The following is a 21513-nucleotide window of genomic DNA, read 5'->3' as shown; positions in this document are numbered from 1 at the left end:
GCTGAACCGGCTTCTGTACCATAAATACCACAGACTGCAACAGCCTGCAAGTCATCTCTACCCACAAGATGGTATGAAAGGCCAGCCCGCTTATAGTGTTAAGGCACATATAGGGTGCAACTAGGAGGTAAATAGATCAGCTAACCAATAAACAGAAAACAAGGTTTATCTACAGAAGATGCATGACTGGAAGTTCAAAGTCCAGTAGCTCTAAGAGCCCTCATTGTGCAGATAGGAAACACTTCCAGGTAAGAGACAAGATATGAATCAAGATAGACAAGATAGAATCAAGTCCAGAATGACTTGAAAACACCTGCTTACCTGATGGTTAAACACACCTGATTTACTTACTGCTTACCACAAATAAACAAACTGCATGTTTGAGACAGCTATGGACTGGATTTAGAAGGACTTTCTAAGGAACTTTTAGGAGACAAAGGCTCAATCCTTTAGGCTTCCTTAGAAATCCTAGATAAATTAAACTTCATAAAAATCAAGCAAGTAAAGAAGGTAAAATGGACTCTTTTGCATGATGTAAGAAGCACAGCTAGATCAAAATACATATTCCACTACAAAAAGATCTAGAAGAAGATAAGTATGTTGTATCTCATTTTCTTTGTCTTACTTACCATCTGACATGCACTCAGTCCTCCCAGTCACATTGTACCTCAGTTTCAATGTCCGCTCCACAACAGATATCTTCTGGGATTATTATTTATGCCCTTTATGCACCAGAATCCTAAAAAATAAGTGAAAAAATCTAAGTTTAACACTATCAGATGTCGAAGAATAATTCAGGGCATTTACACATTTTTGTCCTGAAAATAAAATCTAAAAGACCATGATGTGACGTTCAGCAAAAAGGAAGTATCAAGCCACTTACCTTTGGGGTGAAGCATGGAAAGGAGATGAAGCATATTTCTGTATTGCTATTGATCCACTTGCTTTTGCTTATTGCCTGCACACAAGAACTGGGATCTGCCTAAGGCCTTCCAGGTATCCAAAGGGTATGGACCATAAAGCCTTTCAGTATTTAAGAAAAAAAGGGGTGATCCATAAGCTAAGTTTCCTTAGAAGCCAGCTCCTGCATATGAAAAAAGACTTAATCTGAAATAATAATGGTTGATTTCATGAAAATCTTGGAGTGCTTAAAGGTCTGTGAGCCCAGGATAGAAACCCTTGCGAATGACTGCTGAATGTGTCATACCCACCACACAGGGGGGGCTAACTGAATATATAATTTGTAAAGATAGTCCATCATTCTATGATCATAGCGTTAGAGACTGTGTGTTCAACACACCACTCAAAGCATAGGAAAACATGGGTAAAGAGGGACATGCAGACATGTTGAAAGAAACTCATGTCCAACAAACTGCAAGGACTTTTTCCTTCTTTACAAATTCTGCTAAGGGAGCGGCCAGAGATGTATCCTTTGTCCAGATTATAAAGTGCTCTGCCCCCATGTAGATGATTTGTCGTCTACTTCTAAAGGCCAGTTTGTTCAGTCTCACCCAAAGCCCATAGAAACCAATACAACTCTTTTTATTGATGCCAACACACTTTGCATCACAAACCCAACCAAGAAGTCTCCTGAAGAACAAGAGTGTAAAGGGCTAAATCCTTAGAGTGCCCTCTCCTACAGAAGTCCTGATGAAATCACAGAGTTCATGTCACTGTAAATTGATCTTTCCAGTTTTGAACAGGCTAATTAATCAAAGACCACCTAAATATCCATGCTTCAACTGACACTGGGACATGAGATGACCAGTGCATGAGTGCATACAGATAAGCACATCTGCATGTTAAAGGAAAACATATTTAAAAGCAAATCACATTCTAAGACATCAGGATACTACAGGACAGTACCCAGGTAAAACCAAGTCAGCCGAGTCATGTGTGAGGCACTCCTCAAAAAATCACCTCAACCAATATAGCACATCTTAGCATTAAGCAATTCTTTGTTACCCATTCAAGGGAGGAAACTTGCTCTATAGGCCTGGATACACACTGTGTCTTTCACCTATAATACAAACATAATATGGAGGAACTACATAGGGCCAAGAAAAATAAACACTGTGTACACAGCATGTGTAAAAACATAATTCAAAAGTTATTCTTAAAACGAGAAAATCGGGCATAAAGCATACAGACAGCCACTTAGAGACATGTCTCCTTCCCTTGCAGGAAAAGTTGATAACCAATTATTTTCAGCTAGATTCTTTTATGAAGTTTGTTTTCTGTTGCATTTTCTTAAGTCAAAGGTCAAGCATGGAAAAGATGTCTTGCAGGCAAGTCCTAAGGGGAGTCAACCTTCTACAGAGCAGGTGCCATACAAAACAGCCAACAAGCACTATTAAGACTATATGGATACTTCCCAGTCCACCATTGGCACCCCCATTGCTCCTCTGAAACTTCCATATATGACATTGTTGCCAGCTCTGTGCAACAGCTCCCAAGAAAAAGGCTTCACAACGCACACACTCCACTCCAGGAGCGTGTCCATGAGGTGCAGAGCCAAGAAGTAACTGGATTTCATAAGTGACTGCCACTGGAAAAAAGGAATTAATTTCTCTTGACTCACTATGAAAGATTAAATTATACCCTCAAACTATATCAACTGTTCTAATCAAAGATGCTATTCCTCTGCATACAGCTCTTCTTATGCTACCTTGTCTTGAGACAAAGGGCTCCAGTATTTGAACAGGCTGCCCCAATATATAAAGTTATTAGTTCTGTTAAGTGGAAATGTAACTGACTCTGAATGCTCTCAGTTCAATGCAAACAGAAGACAAGATTGCTGAAATTCAAGCAAATGCTTTAACAAAAGCAGGTTAAGAAGCTGTACATATAGTTACTGAGGTTCAGCTGACACAAGATAACGTGACCACACATTACTGGGCTTTTAAGCTGTTTGCAATGACAGTTGCCCCAAAAACTGTTCTTTGACCTTCCTTAGTGCTTGCAGTCCACCACAGTACTCCAATGCTGATCTACAAGTATTTTCTTTACACACACTGCTGTGCAAGGAACTTGCTATGCAAGGTATCATGACAAGCTGTAGACACAAGGCTTGTATCTCTCAGTCCTTGTAGCTTCCAGAAAGTTACCCCTCCTTAAGCTACATGCAACTGTTGTAGCCTGCCTTCAGTAGAGGTGCCTTGCCAGACTCCACACTTAATCCCTTTCTCTGTACTGTCTCTACATCCAAGCATTCCTCCTATGCTTTCTCTTCATCTCTCCAACATGTAACTTAAAGAAAAATGTAGTTTTAAACCACTGAAAGAAATAAGCCCATCTATTGCTTAATATGCCCCATCCTTCTATCACTCCAACAGCACGTGAACAATCAGAAGACACCACTAAAGCAAAGACAGTGAGGAATCCTGTCTCTGAAAATGCATACAGCCTTACTTTCAATTACTTTACATCTTGCAGCTATTATCAATGCAAAACTGATGTGAAAACAATATTCAGATTTGGTAGCATTTTACACATACTTTACGCTAATTTAGAAGAAATATGCTGTCACGTGCCCATGGTTATGAGGAAAACATCGAAGGTAGAGTAGTTTCACAGAAACCCAGTTAACTTAAACAATAAAGGCAATACATCTGCATGACTTTGCTTTTAAAACTCTTCTGTGTCCCTCATTATACTGGCAAGAGCAGCTAAAACTAGTCACAGGAGCACTTACTCATGTGCATAAGTGCCAGGAAAATCAGGCTCCAAGTTAAGACAAGATTTCAGCACTTCATTTTGCTCTGTATGAAACCTCTAGAGAATGTGTCACAGAGGACTGGTAAGCAATTGCAAAAACACCTCGTGGAAGTAAGAGTGACTTTATCTTGTGCTCTGTGTGAACAAAACCCCATGTTTTTAAGCTACCAGGTTAATTTTTGCTGAAAACACTGGTATACTCTGCCCAGATACAAGCAAAAATCATGCACACAATTATCTGTATATATACCCTGACAATGACAGAGCAGCAAAGCAGGCTAATGTACAGGAGCATCATCACAGAACAGTAACACAAACCCACACGGTGGAACACAAAACGATAAAATGGCTTATTGCTAGTGTTCACTTTTTCCATGTTCTGGGAAAGACATAGAACCTATTCAAAAGAAAACAACACTCAGATAATCTGCAGAGATGTTGTGTTGTAAGATGTTCCATCACTCCAACTACAATCCCAAATCAGACAAGTATTTTCCTGAAAAGGGACTTACACAGAGCCACACACTTTCCTTTTTGTACTTACATTCCCTTTTCTCCATCATAAGGATGGACAAACCTGAAGACAGGGCCAAATCTCTTGGAGTAGAGGAAGAGAAATGTTATTAAAATAAAGTGTGTGCATAAGTGGTTTCTGTCTTGAGATATGAAAAGCATGTTTAATTAAGCAGCTGAATGGAAAGCACAGTTTTATATCATGCAACTTATCTGTGGACTCTTACCCCAGTCATTCCACACAACCCCTTGCAAGTCCACATAATAGTAATTTTTGCTGGTAAAAACAAAGTAACTGGGACAAATCTATATGTCAACTTTCAGAAAGATCAAGAAAGAAGAAACAGGTGTTTAAAATAGAGGAAACAGAGATCAATCCATACTACACAGGCTATGAAATAGTTCTATGAAGGAAATATGGCCTTGATGCTTCTTGAACTCCTACAAATTAGTTTGATCTGAAAGTTATTCAGTGCTAGAAGGATATTGACAGATTCTGCCAGTGTCAATGAAACAGAGTCCTGAAGAGACTCTGAAGACTTCTACCTTTCTCTACCTGTACTCTGGAGGTCTGCTTTCTGAAATGCTTATGAGATAAAGCCAGTGAAAACCACAATAAACTTGGAAAAAATTTAGCTCTGGGAACAACCAAAGTCTGTCCACTGAACAATTGATCATCCGGTTGTCAGACCACAGAGCTGTAAGTTGGCAGCCATGAATTCTATCTTCAGTTTCTAGTGTCTCCAGTTTTTAAGACTCAGCTCTAGAGACTGTCTCCCATTCTGTACTTGCAGGGCTTTTAGCTCAGTGGGTCCTTACTATTTCTTGGGGAACCTAAGTGAGATTACCATCCAAACAATCAACACTTCAGGTTAACTTAATGTTGCATTTAAGATGATTTATCCTTACAGTGCTGCAGAAAGAAGGGGGGGGTTGTTTCATCCTCTTCATTCTCCTCTGTTGCATCATATCCATCTATCTTACTTAAATGCAGCAACAAGGCTGCATCTTCAGCTTGCAGAATTGATGGAAAACAAATTAATTTGGGGGAGTAGATTAGTCATTATTGGAGAAGTGAAAAGGGGACCATCTTCAGTGGAAGCTTACTACTACAATAAATGCAAAGTTGAACTTCACTCTGCTAAAAGGGCTTTACAGAACTTTCCTGGGTATTCAGCTCAGTAGTATCTGCATGTATATTTTAAATCCATGGCTAAGCAAGCATCAACTGAAATTCAACTCCTTTGTTACAGCATACTATTTTCTGTGAAAACCTCACATCAATTTAATCAAAGAGAGAGATCAAACCTCAATCGCAGCAGATAAATACAAAACTTTCCAACAATATTCCCACTGGAAAAAAAAACCACAACAAACAAAAAACAGAAAAGAGTTTTTCCAGCCATTAAAAACAAAGGTAAGCTTGGATAATTCACATGATATGCACAGCTATCCTAGTGAATGTTTATAAGCAATTAAAATTCTCATGTCACTTGCAATGGATATATCAGCTGGTAGTTTTAAAAACTTGATCACATACTAAAAACTATGACCAATATTGTTTTCTGTGCATAGAGATAAACATCCTGCTCAAGGATCTGAACTCCTATTTAGAAACAAAACCAAACATTAAGAATAAAAAGCACTCAGTATGGTTCTGAGGCACATATGTGGCTGCATTGCATATTCCCTGCCTACACTGACAGTGTGGGAGCTCTGTTAGTCATCTAATGCGCATATTTGCTTGGCAAAATGCCTTTAGTTTCTCATGCAAGCAAGAAAGATGATCACTACTTTACTGTATTCTTACATCTTCATTCCATGTTCATTAGGCCTTCCCAATTCAAGCTGTTAGGAGACAGACCAGTTCCTTCCCAATTCAAGCTGTTAGGAGACAGACCTAAATTAAGACCAAAATTAAGCCCAAGGACTGAAAAGTTATAAAGCACATCTGTAAAGACATGGGTGACTTTTAGATTCATGCTTCTTCGACACATCCTTTGGTGGGATCTAACAAAATGTTATTTTAATAATAAGGACCTTCTCTTGAATAGAAGACTAATTTAGTTTTGCTTTCAACCCAGCAAAGATTGGGGGACTTTACAGTCATCAAGGGTATCATAGGTTCTTAGTTACCTTGCTTAAACTATCCTTCTCTGCCTCCATTCTAGAGGAAGCTGAACTAAATTTTGTTTTCAAGCAAGGCTGTCATAAGATCTCCTTGCCTAAACTACAGCAGGATCATACAGATCCTCATCCTTCTGACATGGCAATTTCATTTAAATCCTACGAAACACATACAAGGAAGGTGTGCCTTTCTAACGTAAAGCTGATGATAAATTCTGAAGAGGAATAGAAGGAGGTAAAATTTCCTGTTGCCTTAATGTTGTCAAATGCTGAAGGCATGACAGGTCATTTTCCCTCCCAATGGCCTGGATGCTTCAAATTAGTTACATGTTTCATATTACAACCTGCTTTGTACATAATTATCAAAACACTGATTAAATTGCCTCCTGACACACAAGGGAAGAACTGCAATGAGGGAGGTAGCTCACACTGTTCCTCAGATATCTAGGTGCTGAACCCACTGAACATTGACTACTGTATTTATATCAAGGAGAAGTTTCACACGGCCCTGCTCCCCTGTGGAAACTGGCAAGGCCAGCCTTCAAGAGCAGTCTGGGACTGCCTTGCAAGACCTCTTCTAACTCCTACCTTATTTTAAGTGCTTTGAGCAATACAGGCTGTCAGATGCCTGCTGTTTGTGCCCCAGATGTGTACAAGTATGGATTCCTGAGGTCTGCTGTGTACCAGTGTCATGTCTGCTGTCTGCACTCAGTGTGTTACTATCTAGCTGAAGGGAACACCTTTTGATAAGCAGGAACAGATAAGATCTGGTCTGATCTAGTGGAGCTCTGTCTTTAAATTCTATGATGGTAATGCAGCAGAAATATGTAGGAAGCATAATCAACCATCTCAAGTTAATTAGCAATTAATTTAGTGAGCTGCTAAAGTCTAGCAAAGATGAATCCTGCGAGATTCTGGTCACAGTTATCCTGATGTAAATCACAATTAACTCCTAGAGAGAACATCAATCTCCATGACAGTTACTTCAGATTTACACCCAGCTACTCTGAATTTGTGCACTTGTTTTCACAGCCGTGTGGGAGATCTGTCTCAACACAAATCAGCTCTGCTCTCCTGCAGATTCTGCAAGGTACACGGAGTTACTTTTCTGCAAAAATCCAATCTCCGTGAAACAGGGAAATTAAATTCTCTGCTCTGATGAAACCTAAGCCTCCCACATAAACTACAAAAGCCCTGCTACAGAGCCAGCCACTACAAGTAGTCACAATATCCTCATCAGCTCCAAGTCTTTGGGCAGTAATGGTAATTCCCTCTCACTGCATTTGACAAAGCACAACAGCAAGTATCAAAATTACTGCATTCTTCTGCCTAGGACTCTTACGAATATTAACTATACCAGACTCACAGAGTGCACAATTTTGAGTCCAGTTCACAACTCTACCAAAATCCACTTAAATCTTTCAGGGTAATCTTTCTAAGAGGGCAAAGAGGGGGTAAACACCTTCTGGCCATCAGCACTGCCCAATGTGTAAAATACACTACAACTGTGTAAAATAAGTATGATATGAAAAAGGAGCTACTCTACTACACAGCCCTCTGCTCTTCAACCAGTCTACTCAGCCCTGCATCCACATCTCTACACAGCTACCAGTTCTCCCTTCCTTCACTCAGCAAGCGAATCACTGGATTAAAATGACGTAACACCCCTTCCCATCCACAGGAATCTCAATCCAAGCAGTGCAGAACTGCTCATGCCATTTTAGGTTGATTCAGGTAAGGAAATATTTTCATGCTGCTGGGTAAGCCAGAGTACGGGTGATAAGTAACAAAGAGTAGAAACAGACCACAGGCAACATACAAATGCAAATGGCGTAATTCTGGATTCAACAAATGTCCCGAGTTTGTCAAATGGTTTGTGGGAACATTAGCACTTCAAGCCACTCCTGCTAGACAATTTAAGTTCACATTAAGAACCTGCATAAAACCCATGCATGTGGGAATTTTTTTAAGCAAACTACAAATCTCCCCATATGAGCCTAACTTTGAAAGAGTTTGACACATTCCTAACACATATTCCATTGATTATTAGGTTCACACTGCAGATCCCAACTGCCTCACCTACTTCTATCCTTTGCAGGAGCTGGTTATCTGAAGAAGCCCAGAATCTGCTTGCTATTCCTTTGTTTCAAGCCTTGAGGAGTTGATAGTTGATAACATGATCCAGCAATGCATTCATAAGGATGTTCCAGAGCTGTATTTCATTTTGGAATATATTTTTCTACTCTTGTGTGCAATATTGCTTTGAAGACTGTCTTGCCATTAGAGTGTATTCATGATCTTTCAGCACTGAGTCTCCATCAAAACAGCTGGATCAGATAATGAGCAAGCATCATACTAGCAAAGCATATGGCATGAGTAAAGGTAGCCAAAATGTTCATGGTTCCCAGATTTGTAGAGTTCAAACAGTGTAAGTTAAGTACATCCATAAATTGTTCAACCCACAGTAGAATACGCAAAATAATACATAATATATAATAAACTTTTGAGTTCAATACTATCCTAAAAAATATTAAGAAATATTAGTTCTCACTTCAGTATTTAAAGGAAGTGACTGGAAACTACCTGGCAACCAACAACTTGAAAATGAAACAGTAATTTTTAGGGTGGCACACTTGGAAATAAGCAAAATAAGTGCTGTTCCCTATGAGATGAAATTTTAGCTAAACAATGCCATGCAAAAGGAATTTTTTTACATAGGCCAGTTAGGTTCTTACAATTAGGCATCTCCAAAATTATTAAACTTTTATGAACTTGTCAACAAAATTATGTCACAATCTAGTAGGATGAGCATTTTAAGAATAGCTATTCCAGAGTGACTATTTCCATACATTGTTTAGCACGTTATTGCACAGTGATGTCATATGGATAACCATATGACATATAGTACAGTATATAGTAGCATCTCACAAATAAAAAAAAAAAATCAATGTTTTTCTGAGATGAAGCAAAAGTCTCCAGACGTACCAAGAACTAAGTAAATCCCAAAGCATCCTATAATGCTTACCTCAAAATCCATAAAATTACTGGGCAGAAATAAAGGAAGAATATCACATAAATCTCTAGTGTCTTACCTTCAACAACCGGTAAGATAAGAATTCAACTGTTTACTGAGGGCTGGGCATGAATATCCTGCTAATTTCTGGAAGATTAACTGGACACAAAGCAATCTGTCTTTGTACCTTTTCTCAGGATCTCCCCAGCTGACTCATCCCCCGCCTAAAGTAGTGTGAAAATAAAACAAAGTGAAACAGAATCTCTTATACTATCAGAATCAAAATTGCTTTGTACAGTAGCAAGAGAGAGACTAAAACCAGAACTGAATGCAAATTTGCAAACTGCCATTAAATTTCCAGAAACCTAATCCACAAAGGAGCATGCTGCACCCTAGAGAGTCCTTTATGAATAGTGTCACAATTGCAAAAGGCTACTTAAGGTTATGTCAGCATTTACATTATAAAATCCCACATTATACGCTAGCAAAACAATCCTGAAACTTATTAAAACATGATATAAAATGTTCCAGTTCAGGAATACAGGCACTGGGAGGAAGGTGGGGAGAAAGTGTTCTTCATTTAAACATTTAATGGTTTAACTTGAAAATGCTAAAAAAAAATTGTCCTTGACTCTAATCTCTGTCAGACATACAGGTGGTTAGCACTATTCCCCAAAGAATAAGGGACTGCTGGTACTCATTAATATCAATGTGCATTAAAGCACATGGCTGTTTCTGGGGCCTAGGTTACAGTCCATCTGTACTTGCTTTATTATTCTTGGTCCAGAGATCTTGATCCTGCTTCCATCACAGGACCGATGATCCCTACAGTTCAGGGTTAGGAAGATAAGCACTATAACTCCAACATGATGAAATATCCAGTATATATAAAAGCTTTATGCACAGGATATACTCTGCATTAGATGGAGCATTATGTCATATATTTCACAGCATCTTGGAATGTTTCTTTCATTAGAAAATATACAGTATCAAATTTGGAGCTCCTGCAGCTTCCAACCCCATCAGCTGGAGCCAAGTACATGCTTCGACTTCTAACTCTTGGAAATAGATTGCAATAGTGAGCAGGTGAGCACTGAACTATTAAGAGTGGATGAAGCAGACCAAGGGACTTCATGACCAGATGCGCACTAAAGGAAAAAGATTATCAACGAAGAAAGGAAAAAAGTAGGGGAGGAAAGATGTAAAAGGGTACCTTTGTACATGCTTCGACTTCTAACTCTTGGAAATAGATTGCAATAGTGAGCAGGTGAGCACTGAACTATTAAGAGTGGATGAAGCAGACCAAGGGACTTCATGACCAAGTCTGCAGCAAATGGTCTCAGTACTAATGTAAGGTTAAAAGTAAGGATGGTAAGATCAAAATAAAGCCACTAAGTGGTTTCAGTACAAAATGGAGGCCTATCTGCTCACTGCTTCCATCCTTCACTGACCTGACATCTAGGCACTGATCACCTAAGTGTCTTGTGATACTCCACTCTGTATCCTTCAGTATTTCAGTTACCTTCACAGAAGCACACATGTCCAAGAACAGCCTTTCAAGCGCCTCAGACTTCAGCTGCAGCTAAGTCTGACATACTTGTGAACCACAACCAACTGGCAGCAGGGCATGAGAGGATGCCCCTTTTATGCTGCCCCAGAGCCACGCCACTGCCACTTGTGCTTGGGCTTTGCCAGCTCAGCAATGATTACTACCCCTTCAAAGCACCTACCCAGGGAAAAACAGTATGTTTCTTACAGAGTCCTTGCTGTAGCTTAAAAGGTAGTGGCAGTCTGTTATGACTTCTCTTAAGAGGAAGTTGGATACAGCAACTCAGGTCCTAGGTCAGGACTCAGGAGCTCCCCGCCTCATCTGATACAAGACTTCCCTCATTAAGACAGTATTGTCATATTTTTTACTTAATTGTATTAGGAATTTGGACACTACAAGCTACAAAAGGGTCATACATACCTGTATATGAAATATGACTAACCTTAATGTACTCAGGTTTGAAAAACTTATTCATTCACAACGTTAAGACCTTTTAAGTTAATCAAGACACTCATCCTCACTAGCAATTGCTGATTAGAAATCATAGAGTAACTCAGAACCTTGCCTTTCACACACTGTCATCTCCCCAGCATAAAACATGGTTTTCTTGCATAATTTTTCCTTTTCTATAAATAGATTGTTTACTAGCATGGTAAGTCAATCTTATGAAGAATTTGATCAGAGAGCAGGCAATGCTATAGTAAGAGAGAAGCTCCACCGTTGTACCAAGTGGCATCTTCTGTCCCTTTGATGTTGGGTACCACAGATAAGTGAAGGGAGCAGATCTGGTTATCCCAAAAGGATTCATGCAGCACCTCAAACCGTCAGTAATTTAGCCTATTGCTGCCACAGCCTTAAAAATGAATGAATTCTTTAGAGAGCAGACATAATGCTCAAAGCAAACGAAGCTGCTGCCAATACTGTTTTCCTCTCCCTAGACACCACTTCAAATCAAAACAGAACAGCAGATTTTTGTCCCCCAGCAGAATATCAGGAACCTTTCAGACAGAAAAAGTACCTATGCTTGTGTGGACAGGCCTTGAAATTTCACAACCTGCAAGCCATCACCATGTGCTATGATCTTGTTCCCTCTGTCATCTGGGGGATTTCTGCCACCAAGTCGAACATAAGGAGAAATTAAGCTCCATTATGGGGTAACTTCTGAAGTTATCTTGGTACAAACTTTGTGAAGATGCCCAAACTTGTTTAGAAATAATGACCAGCATACAACTAAAAGGAATGCTCAGTTTCTCCAGTTCTAGCACTAACTTGATTTCTTGCTTTTCCTTCTCTGCAGCAGTTAACAACACAACCACAGATATGATAAGGCATATACACAGAAACACAGGTCAGCAAAGTCATTTATGTAAAGTGCCTTCTTTAAGGAACCACCTCATGTAAAGGGGAACATCAGCTCTGCTTCTGCATCATACTTTTCAAGTGTGAATGCCTGGTGGATGCAAAGGGGGTTAGGGACAATCACTCTCTTACCCTTTTCAGCCCCTGCTTTTCATGTCATTACTGCACACAAAAGATGCAGAAGATAAGCAGCTCTTTTGCCTTCCAATCCCTTTGCTTCCCCCAAACCACTCCCCACATCAGCCTCTGTTACTGAGAAATAGCCTTCCAGAAAATGGTTTAGAAAACCTCAAATAAAATGGGTTAAGCATTTAGAACGTTCATCAACTAACAGCTCCAAAATGACACGATCTCAGCAGAGAAACTTTAAAATCTACAACGATCTAAGGTCTGAGACCAGTTCATGAGCCACCAGAAGAAAAAACCCGCTTCCCTAGGACAAAAGGCCAATGTCATGTAAATCACTGACTAGCAAGGAAGGCTTTATCTAGCCTGACACCTTAGCAAGATCTCAGATCTCTGCTTATCTTTAGCTCTGGAAATTTATGAATCATCAGCTCCTAAAATCATGTAGCAAGTGAAGATACAGTTTGCAATCACAAGCAAGTAGATGCTATGCTTAAGTTCAACATTTTAGGACATGGCCTAAAATGGCTAGATGAGTTTTCCAGGACCAATACTGGTTTCAAGCTGGTATTTCCAAATACTCGCTGTGTTCTCAGAATCAGAGAGCATGTGTCCATAGCAATCAGCTGCAAAGGAGGAGCAAAAACTGCAAGTAAATGATTCTTTTACATATCCTCTAGTGGTGGCCATCAGGTAGTTTCAGACCATTATAAAGTCCCTTACAAACAAGGATGCTATAGCTTCTGGGGAAAAGCTGCTTCTTTCATACTCTGGCAACATCAAACAGAAGCCGCTAATCTGAGAGGATGTAGTGGACTAAGAGGGCAGTGCGTACTTCCTTGGTTTGAAGCCTTTGTGGCAGGTTACTCAGCTCTCTGTGAGAGAAAGAGGAAGAAATACACAGCTAGAAGAGATGACACTTGAGCTGGAGAGTTGACAGACACAGATGGAAACGGGTCCATCCAAAGGGATCTTGACAGGCTTGAGAGGTGGGCTGATGCAAACGTTATGAAGGTCAACAAGCCCAAGTGCAAGGTGGCTGCACCTGGGTCTGGGCAATCCCAAGCACAAATACAGGCTGGGCAGAGAATGGACTGAGAACAGCAAGTCAAGGGAGGTGATTCTCCCCCTCTGCTCTCATGAGACCCCACCTGGAGTACCGTGTCCAGTTTTGGGGTTCCCAACATAAGAAGGACATGAAGATGTGGGAGCAAGTGCAGAGGAGGACTATGAAGATGATCAGAGGGCTGGAGCACCTCTCCTGTGAAGACAGGCTGAGAGAGTTGGGGCTGTTCAGCCTGGAGAAGGCTCAAGGAGATCTTAAAGCAGCCTTTCAACACCTGAAGAGGGCTCCAGGAAAGCTGCAGAGGGACTTTTAAAAAGGGCTTGTAGTGATAGAACAAAGGGGAATGTTTTCATGTGGAAGAGGGTAGATTTAGAATAAATATTAGGAAGAAATTATTGACTGTGAGGGTGGGGAGATGCTGGTACAGGTTGCCCAGGGAATTTGTGGCTGCCCCCTCTCTGGAAGTGTTCAAGGACAGGTTGTATGGGGCTTTGAGCAACCTGGTCTAGTGGAAGGTATCCCTGCCCATCCAAGGGTGTGGAAACAGATGATCTTTAAGGTCTCACCCAACTGAAGCCAGCCTATGATTCCGTGACAGCCATGCACAGAGATTGGTATCAGCTGAAAAAATGAAAGAAAAGTTTGTAGTCACAGATAGGAAACTCTGTATCCAAACTGGAATAAACATCCTGCTTCAAGGACACTAAATGAGCTTAGAGATCTCAATTTCTACTTCTGTTCAGTATCAACAACCACGGGAGTAAGTGGGATGCCTTAATAAGGCAAATTCCCAAATGATGGCAGACACTATCACAGGTAGCTTCAGAGTGCTTTTCTTCTCAGAGTAATCAACAATATCATAGTCACAGCTTTACAAATCCCAGGCCATCAGATAAAGGCCAATAGGCTATGATAGAACACAGAAAAGCCAGAGACACCATAAGCAGAACCTGACATTTAAGCAAACTTGCCAAGCAGAAAAGGATCTTTTCCTAAATCCTAGCTATAGAAATAATGGTCTTCCCTATCCAAACACAGGAACCAGCACCATGCCTGAATCAGCATCTTACCACTAGCACAATTGTTAATAAAACACCTTTATGTAATACGAAAGTCATGCCCAGAACTAACATGAAGCAACAATTCTCGATTTAGTCTAATGCAAACTAATATAATGCAATCTGATCCACTCAAGGATAACAAACTGAGAACCTATGTTCTGAGCTGCACAGAACACTGCAGATAAAACATATTGTTGCTTAATTGCTGGTTCTCTTACTATCTAGCATCACTACAAAACTTGAGAGTAGTGATTCTCAGTTTCTGAACTGCTGCCCATTGGCAACATACAGTACTTTGGCAAATGTCCAAAGCATATTCAGTAGCAAGATCTACAATGCTTCCAATCGGGAGTTGATGGATTAGGGTGCTAGAGAGCACATGGGAAATTCAAAGGGACAAAGTGTTGGGTTTTTCCTAAAATATTCAGGACATAAACTGTTGTACATGATTCTTAGAGCTCAAAAGACAAAAGTAAAGAAAAGATGGCAGTGTGTACCTCAGGGGAAAAAAATACACAATTAAGAAACAAGAGGTTATACAATGTATATAGCATGGAGAATGTAACACACATTTGCAGTAATTTATAACAAAGAGCAGAGCATTTAAGGATCTGGTTTAAGACAACAAATGGGCTAAAATACACACAGCATTTTGGCATTCAACACCTTAGGTATGTTAGTGCAAGTCAGATATCATTTAAGTATGGAAGCTTCAAGTCCCACTCTAATTTATAAATGTTAACTATTTTAATTACATGGCCATTCTAAATAGGCTCTGAAGTACTAAAGCAATCACCAGCAGAATAAAATAGCCATTAAATGCTTTTTAGTCACAGGATTTGTTACAATAATTCACAAAGCTCCCAGCAGTTTCATAACAAAGCAGTCACATTGGCAGTTTCAGAGAAATTATCATGTCTGTGCCAATGTTCCCTCTTATGAATGTTTGCAGACTCAGATTTCCATGTTTAGAAGAGGTCTGAAACAAGCCAACTACTTCAATTGTTCCACTTCTCTTGCTTGCTGTCCTCAAACTTAAGGAACAAATGCTTTGGTCAGTGTAATGGAATGGTGGCAGCGATCTGTACTGGCAAGCGAGGCTCAGCTCCTCAAGGAGACAGCTACAGCCAAACCCCAGGCTGGTAATGTGTGCTATTACTGAGTCTGAAAACATGGGAACAGAAGCTGCTGTAGTACCAAATGGAAGATATTATGGAAAATAAAAAAATCTAGCTATACTGAGTAAGTCAAGGTATAGGAAGGAAAAGCCTGCAGAACCATCAGAAAAAAAATTTACTGCCTGATGAATAAAATGGCCTCCCTTTCCCAGAATCTCCGGATAATGCTAGAAAAAGCATTAAGCATTTTTTATTTACCTGTATTAAAAACAAACAAAAAAACCTCCCAAAAAATCAAATGGGCAAGTGTAATTCAGTGAACTGACAGTTAATTCAAAAGTTGTATCCCATATCCAAGGGAATGCTTCAAATAACATCTCTGGCAGAACAAGTACTCTTTTTCAGAGGCTGAATCAAGGTGCCTAGCTTGCTTTTAAGTGTCCTAACCTAAACAGTATGACCTAAATCTTGCAAGAGTGGAGAAAAATGAAACCTCAAGCTCCTAACTATTCTGTCTGCCATTAGCAGAACTGTAATAGTGTGCAGTCGATATTTTAATGGAGAATATGCCCGTGTTTTAAATAGTCCAAATATTGGTCAAATCCAAGACACCACTATGAGATGCAAAATTTTATTACTGATTGAGAAACACATTGAATGCATCCAGGGAGATTCAGATGCCTGCCTTTTGAGTAGGCAGCTACTCAATAGTAGAACTGTAAGAATAGGTCTCCAGAGTGGCTGTGTTTAAAAGCTTCCAGTGTTTGTGTGTTGTCACCATGACCACACATGACAACTGTCAACCTGTAACCCATGGACTGAGTGTGACAATCCTATTTTTGAAGACCAGCTGGGATCAGTGAGCAGGTTCAATGGACTGTTCTGCTCCCATACAGATTTTTCAACCAAAGAAGAAACCTCTCAACTCTTCTCCCTGTCCCATTAACATTCACTTTCAACTGTCATTCTACACATGTGAAGTAAAGCTGTGGTCCTGGCAAGCTGGTGGGAGGCAGGGATGGGGCTACAAAAATCAATCCGTGTTTAAGACTGAAATTTGGTAGGTATTTACCTGCCAAAAACAAACAAACAAAAAAGAGTTAGTTACTATCGGTTTATCCCACCTCAGCCTTTTGAATCCAGATTTCCAAAAAGATCCAAAGCTTGTTATACTCCAATGGAGACTTTCCCTTATCTCACATCCATGAAGTATTCACCTCCACCTAAAAAAATTCTCCAACGTTATTGGTTGCTAAAAATCTCCTGCCATTGAAGCAGCAGGGAGAGGAAGAAGGTAGTAACTGGAATGACCTGCTTTTACAGACTGCAAGTCATATATTATGAAAATAGCTATTATTTATAGTATCTGACAGATACAGTTCAGAACTAATACCCCTCACAGTGCAAAATTCTGAGCTTTTTTCAGTAGTTTTGGTTATTCAATGACATCTGAAAAAGCTCTCCACATCTTTACAAAATGCCAGCATTTTTATTTCCTAACAAACTCTAAGATACCATTAGAAGCTCATGATATCACTGGTGTTACAAACAGAACATGTTCTCCCACTGAAGTCGCAACTATCTGCAGGGAAAAATGAAATGTTTGTTTCTAAGGGTAGAAATCACAAGGATTGCTACTTTCTGGGGTGTGTAATTATGGAAAAATTGAGATACAACCTCATTATGAAAGTGACGTCTACACTCAACCAAATGAATTCATCATCTAAATTCATCTAAGCCTTCCCTGCTAAGAGGTGAAATCAGTAGAGAATTAAACTACACATTAAATGGTAACATAAGTAGTATTCTGTACTTTCAGTAATGAAAGAAGGTATGTACAAACTTAACATTAATAAATACAAACGGTCCTGTGAGCTTTGATAGTGTCTTTAAGGATTTGAGATTTTCAAGTTTCTGCTTCTAAGTCAGAGGCAACATAGGTAAATTACAAAAAAAAACTTACATGAAAGGAAGTATGAAATTATATCTCCTCGATAAAAATATTCTTTTCTAAAAGATTTTCAATTAAAATTTAAGTTCAGTCACAACATTAGAATATGTTTCAAATTTACTGGCCAACACTGAATTTGTTGCAACACTTCTTTGGACTCTCATTTGCAATGATTCCATGGACTGACATAGTCCCACAGTGCAAATACTCTGTGGACAAATACTTACGAGCTTGACATGAAAAACATGAGTTAAAACTTGAGTATTACAAAGAAAATCTAAAATACTTGCTGATTTTTACCCAAATTCCAACGAATAGTTTACTACTTTTTTTTTCTTTTGAAAGGACAATTTCCTTCAAGCATCATGTTGCTGCTTTCCATTAATCAACAACCCCCACTGTCCCATGTCTGATCCTTTGCCATTTATTTAAAACAATTTTATAGTTTACCAACTTAAGTTTACAGACTACTGCTATTCTTGCACCAATTTTCAACACCTAATTCTTAATGACACATAACGCAAGTTATCTTTACCTGTAGGCCTTGCGTTTAAGTAAAAGGTATACATCTCTGGGCACAGAGAACTCAGGAGCTAGGCAGACTCTGATTTCAGTAAACAAGCATTGTGAGAAGTAACAAATGTCACAAAGTCACTTCTCTGCTGCACAAGTAATACAGGATGCATAATTATCTGAATACAGAGCTACAACTGTAAATAGAAAGTATTCTTCTAAATAAAAGTATTCAGTTTCCTAAACAGGTACAGAACAAATAAAGGATAGAATATCTAAGAGGACATTTAACTGTAACTTCTCATTTTGGGTTTACAGATGAAAGTACATATCTTTACCAAAGCATATGTACTTTGAAGATTTTTGTGCTTTTGTTATGCTTCAACTCGCGTTGTTATTACACTCCTTTTGATGTTCTGTTCTCCTTTAGGTTTAGATGTGATTTCATCAGTTTCTGAAATAGTAATTTAGATCTAAGAGTTTGTCTACACAGGGCTACCTACCAGAATAGCCATTCTGAATATTCAAGCAAACACATTTCCATATTCCCAGTCTGTTTCTGTAACAGGTGTGCATGTATGGAAAATAAGCTTGGTATGCTAATGTTAGCAAATTCGAGTATACAAATTAGCCCCCCATTGCCCAATCCATCTCCTGCATCTCTCAGGGTCACAGAGGAAAGAAAGACAGGATTTGATCACTGCCTACTCACAAATAGAAACATACTTTGCAAGACTGCTTTCTGCATTTTGAGTTTCTTATAAGAACTGTGTAATGAAGGTGAAAGGAAATGGAAGCTGGACATAAGATTCTTCCACTTCTTGAAAGAGAAAAATCTAAGTCCACTGGACACGTCCACTAAAATATTCACTGATGTCTTTTTTTTCCTCCAGGAGCAGTTATCAGCCTTATATCTGCCAAGTATAGTGTTATTTTGGTATTTAATATTGGAGTTACAACTGTGCAATGTATTTCAAGGCATAATACACAGTTAGTATCCTGGCACCCTGACCTGTACTCTACTAACAGGAACCTATACACCTTAGTGATAAAAAAAGACCTTGCAAGGGTATGGACATCAATGATATGAAACATTTTTTGCGTATTTCATTACATCAGTGATTTCATTACCTTTGTCAACTGCAGATTTCAATCAGCCTTCTGCATATGAACGAACACCTTTGGAACAACAAATAGCTTTGAAAACAGAGACTCCCTTGGAACCAATAGTTTTCAGTCATGCTGTAAAGCTTACACCATCCATTTCCTAGATCACCTAGCAGTTCTAGAAACAAAGTCATTCAGAAATGATGGATACAGATCTCAGGTTCACTAGAGAAAATAAAATTACTTCCTCTAATGCAGAGGGATTCAATTCACATTCACATGTAGAGAAAACCTAGTTGCTCCATAGTCATGTTAATGTAACTGAATAGAAACAAACTCATCTCCACAGGTCCTGAAAGCAGACTTTAGCTTACTATTAAGTTTCTTCAGTGCAATAACTTCTTATTAAGCCCAGGACATCTAGTCCTCCTTAAGACTTACAATTTCAGACTAGGCTATGGTGCCATCTTATGCTGTCAGTATCTGCCAGGAACTCTGGAGCTCTGTCCTCCATCAGCTTCTTTAAGGAACATTCTTATCTTGCACAAAACTGCTGTCTTCAGACTCCTGGGTGCTCATCAGCACTTCTAATGAAACATGATCTGTGGACAAAAGAGCTGTAAAAGAACCCTACTGATATATTAATGACAACATTTGAATGACTAAAAAAGGAAGTGTAATTGAGACTAGCTGTGTCATAGCTTATGCAGTTTGATGAGGTGAGAAGTATGCACACATACATGAGTTTGGACAGGGACATTAGTAGCTTGATTGCCAGAATCCCTTGGGAACATGTTTATGAAGACCAGACACTCTTCAAGGAGGAAGTCTTGAAGGCTCAGGAGCTGGCCATCCCCACGTGCTCTAAGGTGAGCCAATGGCATAGAAGATCAGCCTGGCTGAACAGGGAGCTTTGACAAAAAGAGACTCTATAGCCTTTGGAGGAAGGTGCAGGCCACTCACAATGACTACAAAAATGCTGTAAGACTATGCAGGGAGGGAATTAGAAGGTCCAAGGCCCAGCGAGAAATTAATCTGAACTCCATGGTAAAGGACAAGAAAAGTTATAAAAGTTAAAACGAAAAGAAAGAGGAACTCCATGGTAAAGGACAAGAAAAGTTATATAAACGAAAGACAGACCAGGGAGACACTTCATCCCCCATTAGATGCAGAAGGAAACATAGTGACAAATGACAAGGAAAAGGCTGAGGTGCTTAATGACTTTGCCTCAGTCTTTAGTAACAGGGCCAGTCATGTTGAGGGAATCTAGCTCCCTAAGCTAGGGGTCAGGGAGCAGGAGCAGAACAATCCCCCCACAATCCAGGAGGAGATGGTCAGTGACCTGCTGCACCACAGATGAGTACAAATCTGTGGGGCAGGATGGGATGCTGAAAGGGGTGCTGAAAGAGCTGGAGGGGGTGCTCACCAAGCCACTTCCCATCATTTATCAGCAGTCCTGGCTGACTGGAGAGGTACCAGCAGGCCCAGAAGGCCAACACCATCCTGGCCTGTATCAGGAATAGTGTGACCAGCAGTACCAAGGAGGTGATCATGTCCCTCTACTTGGCCTTGGTAAGGCCACACCTCGAGCACTGTGTGCAGTTCTGGGCACCACAGTACAGGAAGGACATCAAGATACCGGCAACGGTGCAGAGAAAGGCAACTAGGGTGATTAGGGCTCTGGAGAACAGGTCTTATGAGGACAGGCCGAGGGAGCTGGGGCTGTTCAGCCTGGAGGAGTCTGAGGAGCGACCTCACTGCTCTCTACAATTACCTGAGAGGAGGTAGTAGTGAGGTAGGTGCTGGCCTCTTCTCCCTAGTGATCAGTGATAGGACAAGACGAAAAAGGGGTCAGGTTGTGGCAGGGGAGGTTCAGACTGGATATTAGGAAAAATTTCTTCACAGAAAGAGTGCCGAGACATTGGAACAGGCTGCCCAGGGAGGTGGTGGAGTCACTGACCCTAGAAGCATCAAAAAAACTGGTGGATGTGGTGTATCAGGAGATGGTTTTGTGGTTAGGAGCTGTATGGTGGACGGTTGGACTTTACGATCTTGAAGGTCTTTTCCAACCTAGATGATTCTGTGATTCTATGACATGTTAACTGTGTGTGACAGTGGATAAAACTAGTGAGCAAGCTCTGCACACTGCAGCTATGAGTAGCTCTTCATTGAAGCTCTCAAATCTGCCTGAACCTCTGGCACATCCAAAAGTACCAAGTTTGCATGCACAGGAATGACAAAGATAGGTATCATCCTAAACAAATTAATGCACATAAAAGGTATTACATACAGT

The 21513-nt window shown here is 40.0% G+C and overlaps 1 protein-coding gene across 1 annotated transcript in view; it reads right to left on the bottom strand.

Annotated features, from left to right (window-relative positions):
* Nucleotides 1-19822, bottom strand: part of PTPN5 (protein tyrosine phosphatase, non-receptor type 5 (striatum-enriched)) — a 78024-nt gene extending 58202 nt beyond the window's left edge. The window contains exon 1 of the mRNA XM_009998053.1: nucleotides 19662-19822. The gene's annotated coding sequence lies outside the window, so the exon portion shown is untranslated. The remainder of the gene's footprint in view (nucleotides 1-19661) is intronic.
* Between the last annotated feature and the right edge of the window lie 1691 nt (nucleotides 19823-21513).

The sequence above is a fragment of the Chaetura pelagica genome, unplaced genomic scaffold (assembly GCF_000747805.2).
Source record: "Chaetura pelagica isolate M959 unplaced genomic scaffold, ChaPel_1.0 scaffold195, whole genome shotgun sequence".
NCBI classification, from domain to species: Eukaryota; Metazoa; Chordata; class Aves; order Apodiformes; family Apodidae; genus Chaetura; species Chaetura pelagica.
Note: the sequence above shows the minus strand (reverse complement) of the source record. Positions and strands in the feature narration are given on the sequence as shown.